Below are 14,141 nucleotides of genomic sequence, written 5' to 3'. Positions count from 1 at the left end.
TTTTGAGAAAGAGTAGACCAGGTACTGTGTATTCTTCTATAAAGAAAATATCATTAAATTCCATAAGAAACAATTGGCAACTGACGAGTTTGTTTGTGTTCCAGGCAGGTAACTTTTATTTAGATGTTTCTGTGGTCCATGATTCTTATTTCCTAAAGAGAAACCCTAACGTCTTTCTGAGCTGGATGACCCATGTCCCTGGCTAGGGTTAAGGTTACGCCTTGGGTTAGGGTTGAGAGATCTTTAGGTTAGGCTTGAGATTTTGAACAAGAAAGAATGAAGAGTCACTTCTCAAACAACACTTAAATAACTGTACTCTGCGTTAGGCAGAACAGATGGTACATCTCAAACTATATTAGTTCATATCATGTTAATGAAGTTCCTCTTGAGTGCTGAGGTCTAAGTTCTACTGAAGGCATGGAATAGCTTAACCTGAAGTATAATTGCAATGTCAGCTTCTATTGTGTAATCACCCTCATTTTAATTGTCTTGTCCACAATGCAATGCCATGTTTAAGTTCCTCCTAGTATATATTTGTGACCCCTCAAATTAGAAAAATATTTTCTTCCATTCCTTTGTTTATCTAAAACCAAACCAAACAAATTGAATGTTCCTGCTTCCTTTCTTTCCCAAAATATAATTAAAAAGAGAACATTTTAGGCTCTTATGAAGCCTGTATCTCTGCTATTACGTCAGAAAAATCACCAGGTGCCTCAAATTCCACAGCAAATAAAAACTGATTTCTGTTTTTTTTTCTTCAAGATCACAATGAGAAGTTTGTTAAAAAGTCATAAAATTAAATGAAATTTTTAATAATTTACATAATCTCCTCCATAAAAATATCAGCTAAAAGTGATATCCTTAATTTTCTCAAAGAGTGAATATATACTCAACCAAAAGGGCAATTTTAACTCATCCTCAGAGTGAATTGTCATCTTTTATTTTTATTAGTTACATCAGCATAAAGAATAAAAATAAAATTAAATATATTTTCCTTTATTATTTGTAGTTTCTTTTACTAGCTTTTCAAAATGGCAGACAAATTCATTTACTCCTAAAAAGATATAAACCTCAGCTTCTGAAGTATTACAAATTCCTTCCTTCAAGCATGATGGGGCAGAAAAAAAAGACAACAGAAATTTGCAATTTATATTTAAATATAAATTAAGCTGATTAAGAAGTTCTGAAAATATTCTATCCTGACATCTAATTGGTGATCACTCTGCATGTCACAAGTCAGATTTTATTTTTATCTGATCATCACCTAAGACAGAAAATTGAGGGGGAATTCAGAGAAAAAATAAAAACAACAGTGCTTAATGAATTAAGATAGAACAAAAGGAAGAGAAGCACCAGGAGGCAACCAAGGGGATAGCTCTTTTAGAATGCAATGGAAACCTTCAGTGGCTTACATTCCCAGCAACATTTTGTGCCTTTGAACATTTTCCTGATAGGTCTCAAGGGCAGAAATTTTTATAAGGTGATAGAAGGTAATGTAAGCACATTTATTTCTGGCACAGAAAACTACTGTTGTAGGCTGTAGAAGAATCCTTGCTCATGGTTTTAGAACAGATTAAGCACAGCACTAGAAAATTTACTCTTTGAGACAATCCTGTACCGGCAGGAAGATGATAATTATGTAGTATGTGTGCCTACAGCTTGTGGAGAGAACATTCTTCATTTTCCAAATGGCTAAGCTCACAGAGTTCTGCTCTTCATATGCACGTTGAGTTAGTTTTAATTATTAAGCATTGGCTTGACGTCAGCCGCTATTGCAACATCAAAACAGTACAAATCCAATCTCTTGACCAAAAGGCCAAGAACCTTTCTTGCATGCTCACATATGTTCTGAAATTCTTCCATGCATCAAATGCCTGTGAGGAATAGTTCATTCAGTACCTCAGGCCAATGAGATTAAGACCCTGCTGACTACAGTGTAAAGACTGGAAAATTCCATTACATCTCACTTTTCTCCTCAAGCTTTGAAAAATGTCTGCAGGGCTTTTCCTGATTTATGTTAGATTTGGCAAGCAAGGACCATGATTTTATCTTCATGGTTCTTAAGTGCTTAAGGGTGCATGTTATATAACCAATGTGACTTCACAAAGTGTTAGGAAAGTAATTCAATAGTCCATTTTATGACCAACCCCTTCCTTTCTATCACTGAAAATGTCCTTTCCTGGGCTTTAACTTTAAACTCAAAAATATGATGGGGTGTTCTTTCCAGTTAATCTTCTCAAACTGCACAGGTCCTAATCCTTGCTTCAAAGGTACCGGCTCTGAGCACCAATGCTTTCTGAAATGCTGAAGTATGGAATCTTCTTTTATTTTTCACACTACCTGAAACTGTGCTGCAGTTTATGCTTCACATCAAGTTCCTCGGAAAGTGGCTTTTTCTTTCTTAGTTTTTAATATGGTTTGGTTTTGTTTGTTTGGGATATTTGTCTATTTTGTTTTGGTCTTTTTCCTCATGAGGTCAAGCCAGACAAAACAAAGCTATTGCAGCAGAATTAAATTTCAGAGGCGTTCCTAGCTCTTAGAAAAGAACTGAATCCCATTCCTCTTTTTCACGACTACATAAATGCCCAGCAAAGAAATTTTGTTGACTCCAGTGTTCCTTTCCACCTCTGACAGTCTAGTCAAATATAATATCATGTTCTTATCCATTGTCATGTTCAACAATGAAATGTGTGAAATATTAACCTGGTGGTTGTAATACAATTCCAGTATTCATGAAAAATTTTTAAGTAATTTTTCTATTTTGCACTATGCTGAGGAAGGTTTTCAATACATTAGTCTGCCTTTGCAAGATAACAGCAAACTCATGAATACTCTCACAAGTTTTTTTAGATTGTGATTTGTCCTGGTTGAAAGCAAAAGAAAAACAGGGATGGTTGTATGAGAAATTTTTCACCAGTATTAGTACCTTTTTCCAGTACCTTTTCTTCATTTATCTGGTCCAGTCACACCAGCAATTTTTGTAACAATGACTGTGAGTTGGGCTGTGGAAATAAAGCACCTTAAACCAGTGTGTTTGTGAGCAGAAAGGGATTTCCTGTCTTACTTAATTAATAAAGGGATGACAGTTCTACTTTTCCTGTCTGTTTAATGAAGATACATCTTGATGTTTATTAAACCTCTTCTTCACCTCTCACTAGACCATATATTCTTCTCCAGGACATAATTTAGAAAATATCTCCCTACACATTTTCTAATTGAAGGTTTACAGTGCTCTTCTCAGTTAACAGAATTTGTTTCTACCAATAAAAAATGGGCCCATTATCCCATGTCTGAATTAGTAGCACAAATGAGTATTAAATGCAAATCCATCAAAAAACAAAGGCTACTTAAAACTTGTACAAAATGACTTTATTTGGCATTCTTGGGGATGCATAGAATCACCAAAAATAAAAATTTTTAGGAATGAAAGAAGAGTAATGATGGAAGAAAATAAGAAGGAAAGTGTAAGAATATGATGGACAGAGAAGAATAACAAATATTTTGAAGAATAAGACACTAGGAGAGGAGAAAGACAATCAGACTAACAGGGAAAGAAGTTTAAAATTGATTCAAGTAATTCTGGCAATGAGACTAAGGAGGAGAAGGCAGGGCAACAAACAGAAAACCACAAAAGCTATCAAAAACACCCAAAATCTGCTAATGGGTACAAATCAAAATAGGAGAAATTTAGGTTACATGTTAGGAAGGAATTTTTCCGTGTGAGGGTTGTGAGACACTGGAGCAGGTTGCCCAGGGAGGTTGTGGATGTCCCAGCCTTGTTGGTGTCCAAGGCCAGGCCAGATAAAGCCTTGAGCAACCAGATCTGTGTACAAGCTGTCTCTGCCCATGGCAGAGGGAGTTGGGACTAAATGATCTTTAAGATCCATTCCAACCCCTTTACACTCTATGAAAAACCAAAACCAACCATACAATTACAGCTTCAGTCTAGTAAACCAACATAGAATCTTCTCAGTGTCCATAATTCCACTGAAATTATATAAGTCTTGAATATTTAAAATTATGACTGGAACAGAAATATCTCAGCTGTCATAATATCTCAAAAGATCATAGTCTTATTGCATCAAAAGAAATGTGACCACCAGGCTAAGAGAGGTGAGCATGAAAACAAATTTCCTTTAAGGGAAAAATTAATACAAAATTAATCTATTTTGGTACAGAGGCTGGAAATATTGGAGGGAGAACAAAGAAGTCCATATATTTTAGTAGCATGAAAGATGAAGCAGTTATTGCATTGGGAAAATGACCTAAATGACCTTCACTTGTTTAAATTAAAACAATGAAAAGTCCCTGCTATTCCATGTAGCTTAAAACTTTGGAATTAGCTCACAAATCTTCAGCTTAGAAGAGACTAAGCAGTCGAAATTTAGAACAGAAATTAGCAATGTCTGTTACTAAAGTAGTTGTAATTTAAAGTTACCACCTGCTTTGCAGATTTTGGCTTTCTTCCAAGCAATTGCCTTTGACTTAGGTTTTCTCTCCAAAGGTAAACTGTGCATGTAGCTTCACAGATAATTACTTATTTCCTGAATAAGTGGAAATTCAGGAGTGCTCTATTCAATCACCTAAGACAAATGCTAGTACCACAGTATTGTCATTTGGTTAAGTCTTTCCTTGTCTGCTTGCTAGGTTTACATGGAGCAAAGCAGAGCCCTGCATCTGATTTTTTTTGTATGCATAAAGTATGCCTACTTTCCTGTATTCCATGGGTAGAAGGAGCAAGATGCTAGGGAGAGCCAGAGTCCTGTCTATGGTTGTGGAAAGACAAGAGTCTGGTAGGCTGATAGCTATGCTTAGGAATGTTGCACACATTGCTAAACATTGTGATGACTGATGCAATTAATATATCTGCACTACTTTGTTTTCTTTTAAGAATTAACTTTATTTACTGTAGTCTGATAACTAAAATAGAAGCTTTGTTATTAGCTACAAATTTTTCATTTTCTTGATCAGCCATAATGCAAGTATAATTTCATCTACAACCTCTGCAGTCAGAGAGCTGTTAGATTTGAAATTATTTTTAAACTTAAATTTAAAAAAAACCCTCACTTATTTTAAGACAGGCATATAATAAAATCAAGTGGCAAATGAGAATATGACTTTTGCTCTACAAAGTATCAGTGCAGAACAAATTTTAAATTGCTCAACAAGAAATTTTTCTTCAGTTGCCAAGCATTTGTAGCTATGTACCAGTTTCTCAACTACTAACTTCCTTGAAATCTAGTTTATTTTTTTGCCCTTAACATCAGTAAAATAAATGCCACGTGTATTTCAAATATATATGTGCATCTGTTGGCACTGATAGCAGTACTCTGGAAAAATAGAATATAGCAAAACACTGTGTCTATTAGGAAGGATCTTACTTCTGTATTGCATAGCTGAAGTAGGTATCTGAAACTGTTCAGCGTCCTGAAAATAATTTCTTTTGTAAGTGCTGCAAATAAGATGCTCTGCTGTGATTTCATTGAGTAGTATCAAAACTAATAGCAAAGGTAATAGCAAGCTTGCTTCAATTTAACTCACATTGTGTGGTGTAGAAATTAGTTCGGAGGCCAATAACTAAATTCCAGGACACTATTGTAGTATTTCAAATGCATTTTGTTTCCCAAATGTGTTTAAACTTAAAAAAAAAAGTCTACCTGCAGTATTTCACATTTAGATGTTAGATGCTGTTCCACATTCTGTTTGTAATCCAAGTCCTCTGTTATGAGAATATATTCCAGACAACTAGCTTTGATATCAACAAGAGAAAATCCTGCTTTAAGGACCTTCTAAAGTTTAGCAAATAAATATTAAAAAAAAATAGCTAGTGCCACTTTTTGCAATGGTTTATTCTAGCCTCTGGGAATTTTATTTTAAATTTAATTCTCTATTACCATACAAACCTTTTAATAATTATCATGATACAAATCATGTATTGCTGGACAGACAAAGTCAATGAAGAGCCATCAGCTCCCTGTTTTTCCCCAGGGATGATATTGATGTCGACAGATCATATATGATGGAAGTGTTATAAAGTTCTCTAATAAAATTTAACAGCAGAAGTCTATTAACAGAAATGTAAAAAAGAAAATAAAACCATAACAAAAACTATAAAATAATTTATACAAAAATTATAAAAACAGGACTTGTATTCGTAAAGGACTAGAGAGAAAAAATATGAGTCAAAGTAGAAAAAATTTGAATAATTGGTGTATTGACATCAGTTAATGAGAATACCCCACTTGCCATACTGGGGTATGGCAAGCATTTTGGACACCTGCTTTGTTTCACTAATGTCATTGTAGCACTGAATTTTTGGTTTGACTCTGTAAAGAACATCTCACATTCTCATAAGAAAAAAAAAAATCAAATGGAAGCAGAACTATATCTTGCTATAGTGAAATGAGATATATTTTAGAGAAATATCTTAAAGAAACATGGCCTGGTACATTTTATTTGCTGAGAGAGAGAAAAAAATTCTCATCCAGAAATGTGTAATCTTATGAATTTGGCATCATTCTGGACTTAAGGTATTCAAGAGATAAGGCTGTATAAATTGAATAATAGTTCATCCATAATTTATGTGTTAAAAAAAAAAAAAGGGGGAAGAAGACAAAAAATGAAGAAGAAAAACCTGTAAAGTGACCAATGCTGCATTTATGTTAATTTATAGCTCACAGTAAAGTTTCATATCTAAGCTGTAAGCGAATAACAAGAGAAGGCATATTATGGAAATCCAGAGGGATTCTTAGCACAGCCAGCATGTCCAATGCCCCTGCAATATTGGCTTGTTGTTTACAGTTAATAAGATACACAGAAACCTTCCCCTGTTACAGCAGATAAAGTGCAGTGACAGATATTATCGATTTGCACTTCCACGCTCTAGCACTCCCTGCTTTGTAGGCAGCTGGGTGATCCTCTGCAACTGTGGACGTCATGATTTTCACCTTTCTCCTGCTCAGGGTGAAAGAGAGAGTTAGAATGTCACTTTTTCTCAGTTAATCTTCACTACATGCCTCGTTCTGCTTCTGCTATTAGAGGATTCATTAACTTTTTTGAGTAAGCTACATAAACAGTCAAAGGCAGCAGCTGAATTGGAAGTAAAAAGAGTTACTTCTAAGTTCAGCATTTTAATTAAAACTGGGGAGGGGGGCAGAGGAGAGGAGAGTAAGGGAGGGTCTAGTTCAATTCCAGAGAACTCCACAGAGACTGCAGAGAAGCTGAAGCAATTTCAAGAGAGCCAAAACATTATTTACCAGGAAGGCAATAGAGTCAGCACAGACAGAAACAGTTTCCAAATGTGACCAGTGAGGTAAGTTAGATGTTAAACAATTGTGCCTTGCTGCAGAAAGAGTTTCCAATTCGAAATGTGATCAGTAAGACAAGTTAGATTTTAAACAACAGTTGTCTCTCTCTGCTTAGATAATAAACCAGTGCTTTTACAAATCCCAGTGTGGCAGAAATAATTGTGGAAACATCAGCCTCTAAATCTAGAGATATTTATTTTACAGGGAAGCACAACAAAGACCTGAGGGTTTCCAAGCCTTTATTCTTTTTCCAAGCTTCCTTTTCTAACAGCTATTACTTGTAGAAAACAAATTATATTAGATTTCCTGTCACTTTAAATAATGTTTTGTTAGGAAATTAAATAAACCACAGCAGGAAAACTTGTTAAAAAGAACAATAAAGGATGGATAATCCAGACAGAAGTAAACTAAATGTTTAAAAATAAATTTGTAGACTGACACGAGACTCAATGCTAACAGAGGTCCCTTCCTTATCTCCACATTCTACATCCACTCAAATTTACCATGTGAAGTACAGTTCTTTCTCTAACATCTTACTTTGTCCAGCGTGCAGCTTCAGTTTCTGTCTTTTAAAGGCTGAACTCTCTGATCTCAGGTATTTTCCAACATTGATTCTGTGGTATCTTAAGGGAAGGGAAGAGGCCTCTCTCACTGAAAAAGGTTCAGGCTCCTCTCAGAAAGCTCTCACTCTGAATATGTGCTACATTAACTACATATGTCTCTCTTAAATTTTAGAATAGTCTCCCACTCTAAAGAAACGCGTTTGATCTTCATGAGTGCTCATCTTTTGCTTCACCTCTGAAGAGCCTGAGGTCTGGCACACAGCTGTCAGGGCTAACCCAGTCACTAGCCTGCTTCCTCTGTCATCCACTCCTTAAATAACCAACTTGGGAACAAGTTAATTAAATTTTCCTATAATGTGCCAGAATGATATGAGACTTTTTGCACCCAGCACAAAACAATTCATATTACTGAGAAAAATCTCGCCACATTACTTTAATGTGAGAAGACACATACACAGAAACAGTACAAGTTAAAAAACAAGACACTGAGATACAGACATTACTTCTTTGAATTTTTGCTAGCAAAACTGCAGACTTAACTTTTTGCTTAAGTGTGAAAAACCAGAATAATATGTTCTTTTACCCAACCCTTCAGTTATGGTTATGTAAATTATTATATGTGCATTAGAGTGCATACTTGAGGGCTGTGTAGTTCTGGGGATTTTGGTTTGCTTTTATTTGTTTATTCATTTGCCATAGTTGCAGCACATTTCTGAAACCAGAACCCAACCAAGACACGATTTTACTGGAAATTGCTAGAGAGTAATATGAAGATTAAGAAGACAATTTATATGAGTAGGAATCAGATACAGAATATCAGGTATTTAAAAGGGATCCTCTTCTTTCTCCTCCTTTTGTCTCTAATGCTATGTGTAATATGATGGCCAACTCACTAAAATTTTGGAAACAAATATATTTGTACTATACTGCAATACTTGAAAAAAATGGCACCTTTAGGAATCATGTCACAATGCTGATAATATTGACTGTGATATGCAGAAATCCGATTTAGTGGATCTGCTACAGTGCCTGCAAAAATCTAGTTCCAATACAGTTCAGGGTTTTAATCAGTGAAGTAGAGAATTTCAACAAGCAACCTATAAAAATTCCTACTTATTTATTTGTACATACATAAAGAATACACACTGAAAGAATGGGTTTGTAGTGGGGTCTTTTGCCCATCTACTTTGAGTATATGGCAGGAATACCTAATTTCTAGACAGCTACTTTAAAAAAAAAAAATCTTTTTTCTGAATCACTGCATATGTAGAACTCCTCTGAGCCACTGAAACCTAGAAAAAGCCTGAGGTTGCTTTAATAAAATTCAAAATTGTAGTCACAGGAAAAATATATGGAAAAGTTCTACAAAATTGTGCCTTGCTGAGAGACTATATGATTTGCAATAACCACATTCAAATATGTCCAATGTGGCACTGAGCTAAGAAAGGCTATTAAAGACATTACAGATATAGAGTTTGCCAAGATGTATCAAGGTTATCAGTAATAAAATATAGATAAATTAAGAACATTTATAAGTAAGGAAAACACTTTTTTCCCTTGGTACCTGATCTCTCATGAAAAGAAATTGCAAACTGTTTCAGGAATATAATTCCAAGAGTAAAGCACATTTCTACTGATATAGAAGTGTAATATTTTTGAAGTACAAGAAGGTTCTTTTCTAGAACTCCTACTGGCTTGAAATTTAATTACCTAAAAAAACACATTCCCAAGTGCTCATTAGGTCCAGTAATTTATTGAAGTTTACTTCTATGTGTTCAGTAATTTATTTTCAAACAAATTTTATAAACAGTATTTTTAGCTGCAGTGTAATCTCCTGACTATTACTTCATCATAAAATAGTCCCTAAAACCAAGTGTGAAAAAACAGTTGTCCAATTCTTTTTTAAATTAAAATTAGTAAATCTGGAAACATAAAATACCATGAAACAGAATTAAATTCTTACCATTATACTCATTCTTTTTATATTTAACTGGAACATAAAAGGTATTTTTTTAAGGAAAAGAGAAACCATTTTTGCTTTTCCTTCAGTGAATGCCTATGGTAATGATTTATTCCTATGTATTTTAAAGAACCCCTTATATCTCAGAATCTGAGTTACACATTCAGTGGATTTCCTTCTCCTGGAACAGACTAACAAAAGAAAAAAAGGAGGACACAGGACTGCAAGCAAAGCACAGATGAGGCTTACCTTCGCCTTTTCACCCTTGAGTACATTTCAGCTACTTTGCTGCAGGACAAAGAGAACTGAATATCTTTTACCTTTCTTTCGCTGATCTGAGTTTTCATGTTGATCCCTTCTAGTAGTTCAGAAAAGCTGATTGTGCAGAGAAGGCCTAATGCAGATCCCTCTTTTTATTCCCTTTTTCCACCTTCTCCCCCAGATTGTGACAAAGCACAGCCAGGTGAGATTCGTGTGGCAGTCATTGGGAGACCATTTACTGGGCAGTTGGCTGCAAGGAGTGCTGAGGGATGGGAGAGCCATTCACCTCTGGGGGGCTTGTAATAAAGGAGGTGAGGAAGTCTCATGTCTGGAGGAGATTGTTGGGAGCACATAGGTTTTTTGGCCTTTATTTGGGAAACAAACATGCCTCTGAAGGAACTTGATCCCATGTTTTGTTGACATTTTTTGCTCTTAACTGTAATGGGTATTTTCTCTTTATATTTCTTCTGCCAATTTGCTGACTTGAGGAGCTTTTTGATACCAGACACTGAGAACAAGGTAAAGTAATGATTATATTTTATAGCTGGATATTTTCTTTACCCAATGTTAGGTCTTTGTTTCTCAGTTGTAGCAGAGAAAACTTTTGCTTTCCATGTATTGGAAGATAAGTTCTAAGAGGATGATTATTTTATCCTATACACCATCTGAGAATACTAGGATTATTGACTTTCCTAAAAAATGTGGCTGTGGGTAAATTTTAATGTTAATACTGCAAAGCCTGTTTACAGTTAATATTAAAATAATGCATGCTGACCTACAGTTTGGCTGATGAATCACTTCCTCTAGCTGAAGCAATGAGAGTTCTTTTTCCTTAGGTGGAGGAAAAGTTGTATGGACTTGCTCCAGTCATGTTGCTTCCTTATATCCATCTCACCTGGTGTTTGTCTGTAAGTTGTGCTCCCAGTGGTTGATTGGTTTAACAGCATTTTGTGGGATTATATACCCAATAGTTATGATTAAAAGATAACTATTACTTAGTGATTTTTCTGTAAAACAAAAAATTTGTATTATAGACACATACATATACATGTGCATATATATATGTATATATACACACATATACATAAAAATATATATGTACCTGTATATATATATACACATACAAAACACTCAATTATTTAGAGCAGTGGTCTCCAAAAGGGCATGTGTGATAGAAATGCACAAGACAGTCTAGTAGAGTGGGAGAAGAAAATATTAAAATGTCAGTGTCAAATGTCCATAATGTATTAATAAATACATAAACATATATACAAATATTTAGATATATAGATATAGATACATTAATATTTGGGGTGCTCAGAAAATTTTTACTAATGGAATGTGTGATCAAAAAAGTTGTGAGAGCCCTGGCATACAGAATCAGAAATATCAGCAATGGTATTTAAAAGTCAAGAGAGTTTCACTCAGAAAATAGACCATTCTTTGGATGTAAGACCAGATGATGGTGTTGCATTTATCATGTCAAACAATATTTAGTGAACAATGAAGGCATCACCATTGGACAGTGTTCTCTTTCTGTGGTGGCATCTCATGATAAAGGACAAGATATAGTCTCATGCTGATATTTTTAAAGCTAAATAAGTAAATTTTCGTAATTACAATGAAACCCTTGAATCAACATTTTACAAAATGCAATAATGTAACTTGCCTCTTAAACAAATCAGTCTTTTTTAAATAATTACATGTAATTGACTAGTTTTCTAAAGAGATGTGTAAGTGAAAGCCACCTTATGCAAAGAACGTAATAAAAGTATAGCAATAATAATTTGCTTTACATGATACAATGTGTATTTTATTGGTAGTTTAGTGCAGATGGCTTGGCATATATTTGTGCACTACATTGTCTTGCTCAGTTGGCATATGGTGAGTAAATTCTAACTGGTGTATGTCCAAAGACACCCACAGCTGTTGGAAAGATCATCAGCTCTGAGAAAGACGTGCAAAAATCTAGATAAGGCTAAAATAAATGTCAAAACACATTTTAAAACTGAATAGAGGTAATTTTTTTCCATAATTTTCTATCTAAACCTTTGAGTCATACTCTGCAGAGTCTCCACCTTTTTGAGAAGAAAAAGAGAGACTTCTTAAACTGTATCATGAATGTCCTATAGTTCTAAAAAAATCAGAATTGGGTAGGAGTCTTATTGAACAAAGTTAAAATTCTGTTGTTCCTCCATGAAAACTGAGTGGTACTGTTGTATATTTGGTTTTAAAAAAAAAAAAGAAAAGAAAAGAAATAAAACCCCACCTTTTCAGTAGATTTAGGTTTTGAGGGAGTTCTAGCAAGACCAAACAAAATTACAAAAATTAAAAAATTAAGCGAAAATATTTCCATAAATCCACACAGCTCACATAAGATTTGAATAATACAGAATAGCTGCTGTTCAAAGTCTTAATGGTTAGGTGAGGCAATGTGAGAAACTTAAAACTGACGATTTGAAGCCTTGAATTTTCATCTTGTATAATGAATGTAGTTAAAAAATCAAAAATGGGATACAGTACACTGTAATTGTTTATGAAGAAGTAATTTCATTGTCACTTCTATGATTTCATAACGTCAGTGTAGTTGTTCAGATGAGAGATGGTGTGATTCAGAGTACAATGATATTGTATTTCTCAGTCAAGTGAATAGAAGGATTTTATAAACAATTGGTTCTCACAGAATATTTCACAGAGATTTTAATGGTAGATCTTTGATTTGTTTTTTTCAGTTGTTTTCCTGGGACAAGAGAGCTTTGAAGATCGCCTGTTTACAAGTATAGTGAAAGAAGTTTTGCCATTAAGCTGAATTTTTTATATCTTTCTATTCTTGTGTCTTCATCAGGTGATAAAGAGTCAAAAATAGTAAAAATGGCATTTATTCTGAAAATACCATGCATGCCTGAGATGGGAATCTTTCTATGCACCTCTACAACTAACATAAAATCACTAAATAATAAGGATAAAAAATTTCTTTTAACTTTTTTTTTTCAATAATCACTTCATTTATATAGTGCACACGGAATTAATGTTCCCTGTCACATTGACTAATACTAATGGTAGGGGGAAATAATATTTTTTGTTCCAAATTTTTACTAAACACTTTTCTCATATATTTTAATTAAAAGTAAAATTGTTATCTTCTAAATATTCCTTCAATGTTTTGAAATCTTCAAAAGCATTTGACTATCCATGGCATTTTAATTTCCTTGAAAGAAATACTAATACTTTCCAGATTATCATAGAGGTGGGAATCCATAATAAAATTTCTTGGTTTACTTTGGCAGGCAACTATGTCTATTAGGAAAATGAGCAAAATAACTAAAGTTACATTACTTTGTTGACCAGCAAGTCTTTCATTTGGCCAGCATGAGATATACATTAATCAAACGCATGCATTTATAACCACGAGTTAAAATAACACAAAACAAAGTCAATATGAGAGTGACAGTGACATTACCACTACTTTTATATATAGACTCAGTGATGCAGTGAATTGAGGTTTTTATGCCTCCTTGTCCTGGTGTGCACTCCCTATGCTCCAGTAAGATTGATTGGGAGACAATGTCAGTATTACAGACTTAACCTTATGATATAGTAAAATATTGAAGAATTTGGAAACATTAATTCTACTCCTCTGGAGCTAGACCTCTAGAAAATAGATGGTATTTGTTTTGAACTTAAAATCAAGTAGGGTAATTTTAGGGTTGAAAATGCTGGGAGATTAAACAATCCATCCCAGTCTTTACTTACCACTTACAAAGTGTTCATTTGGGATTTGAAATGGAAAATGTTAACTGCTGCTGTGATTCAGTTATTCACCAAGAGCTGAATGTGATGCTTAGTAAATATCATAATTGTTTTCTTCCCCAGTGAATTCAAAGAGCTTTGCATCAGTCTCTTAGCCATAGCAAAGGCTTCTTTTCCCCTGTGTCCTCTGACTAATTCACTGTCTTCATTTAAAGCCAGGGCAGAGCTGTGTCTTTGTTCTCCCAGTGTTCTCATTTTTATTTGCTCAATTCCTCCTTCGTCTAAGGACAAAACAACATT

The 14,141-nt window shown here is 34.3% G+C and overlaps 1 long non-coding RNA gene across 1 annotated transcript; it reads left to right on the top strand.

Annotated features, from left to right (window-relative positions):
* The first annotated feature begins 7,140 nt into the window (after positions 1 to 7,140).
* Positions 7,141 to 13,186, top strand: LOC146442178 (uncharacterized). The gene is made up of 3 exons (XR_014849562.1): positions 7,141 to 7,312; positions 10,928 to 10,999; positions 12,824 to 13,186. It is a non-coding gene; the product is annotated as an uncharacterized LOC146442178 (long non-coding RNA).
* Positions 13,187 to 14,141: the final 955 nt, after the last annotated feature.

The sequence above is a fragment of the Lichenostomus cassidix genome, chromosome 2 (genome assembly GCF_008360975.1).
Source record: "Lichenostomus cassidix isolate B80296 chromosome 2, HeHo_3.0, whole genome shotgun sequence".
Classification (NCBI taxonomy): Eukaryota; Metazoa; Chordata; class Aves; order Passeriformes; family Meliphagidae; genus Lichenostomus; species Lichenostomus cassidix.
Note: the sequence above shows the minus strand (reverse complement) of the source record. Positions and strands in the feature narration are given on the sequence as shown.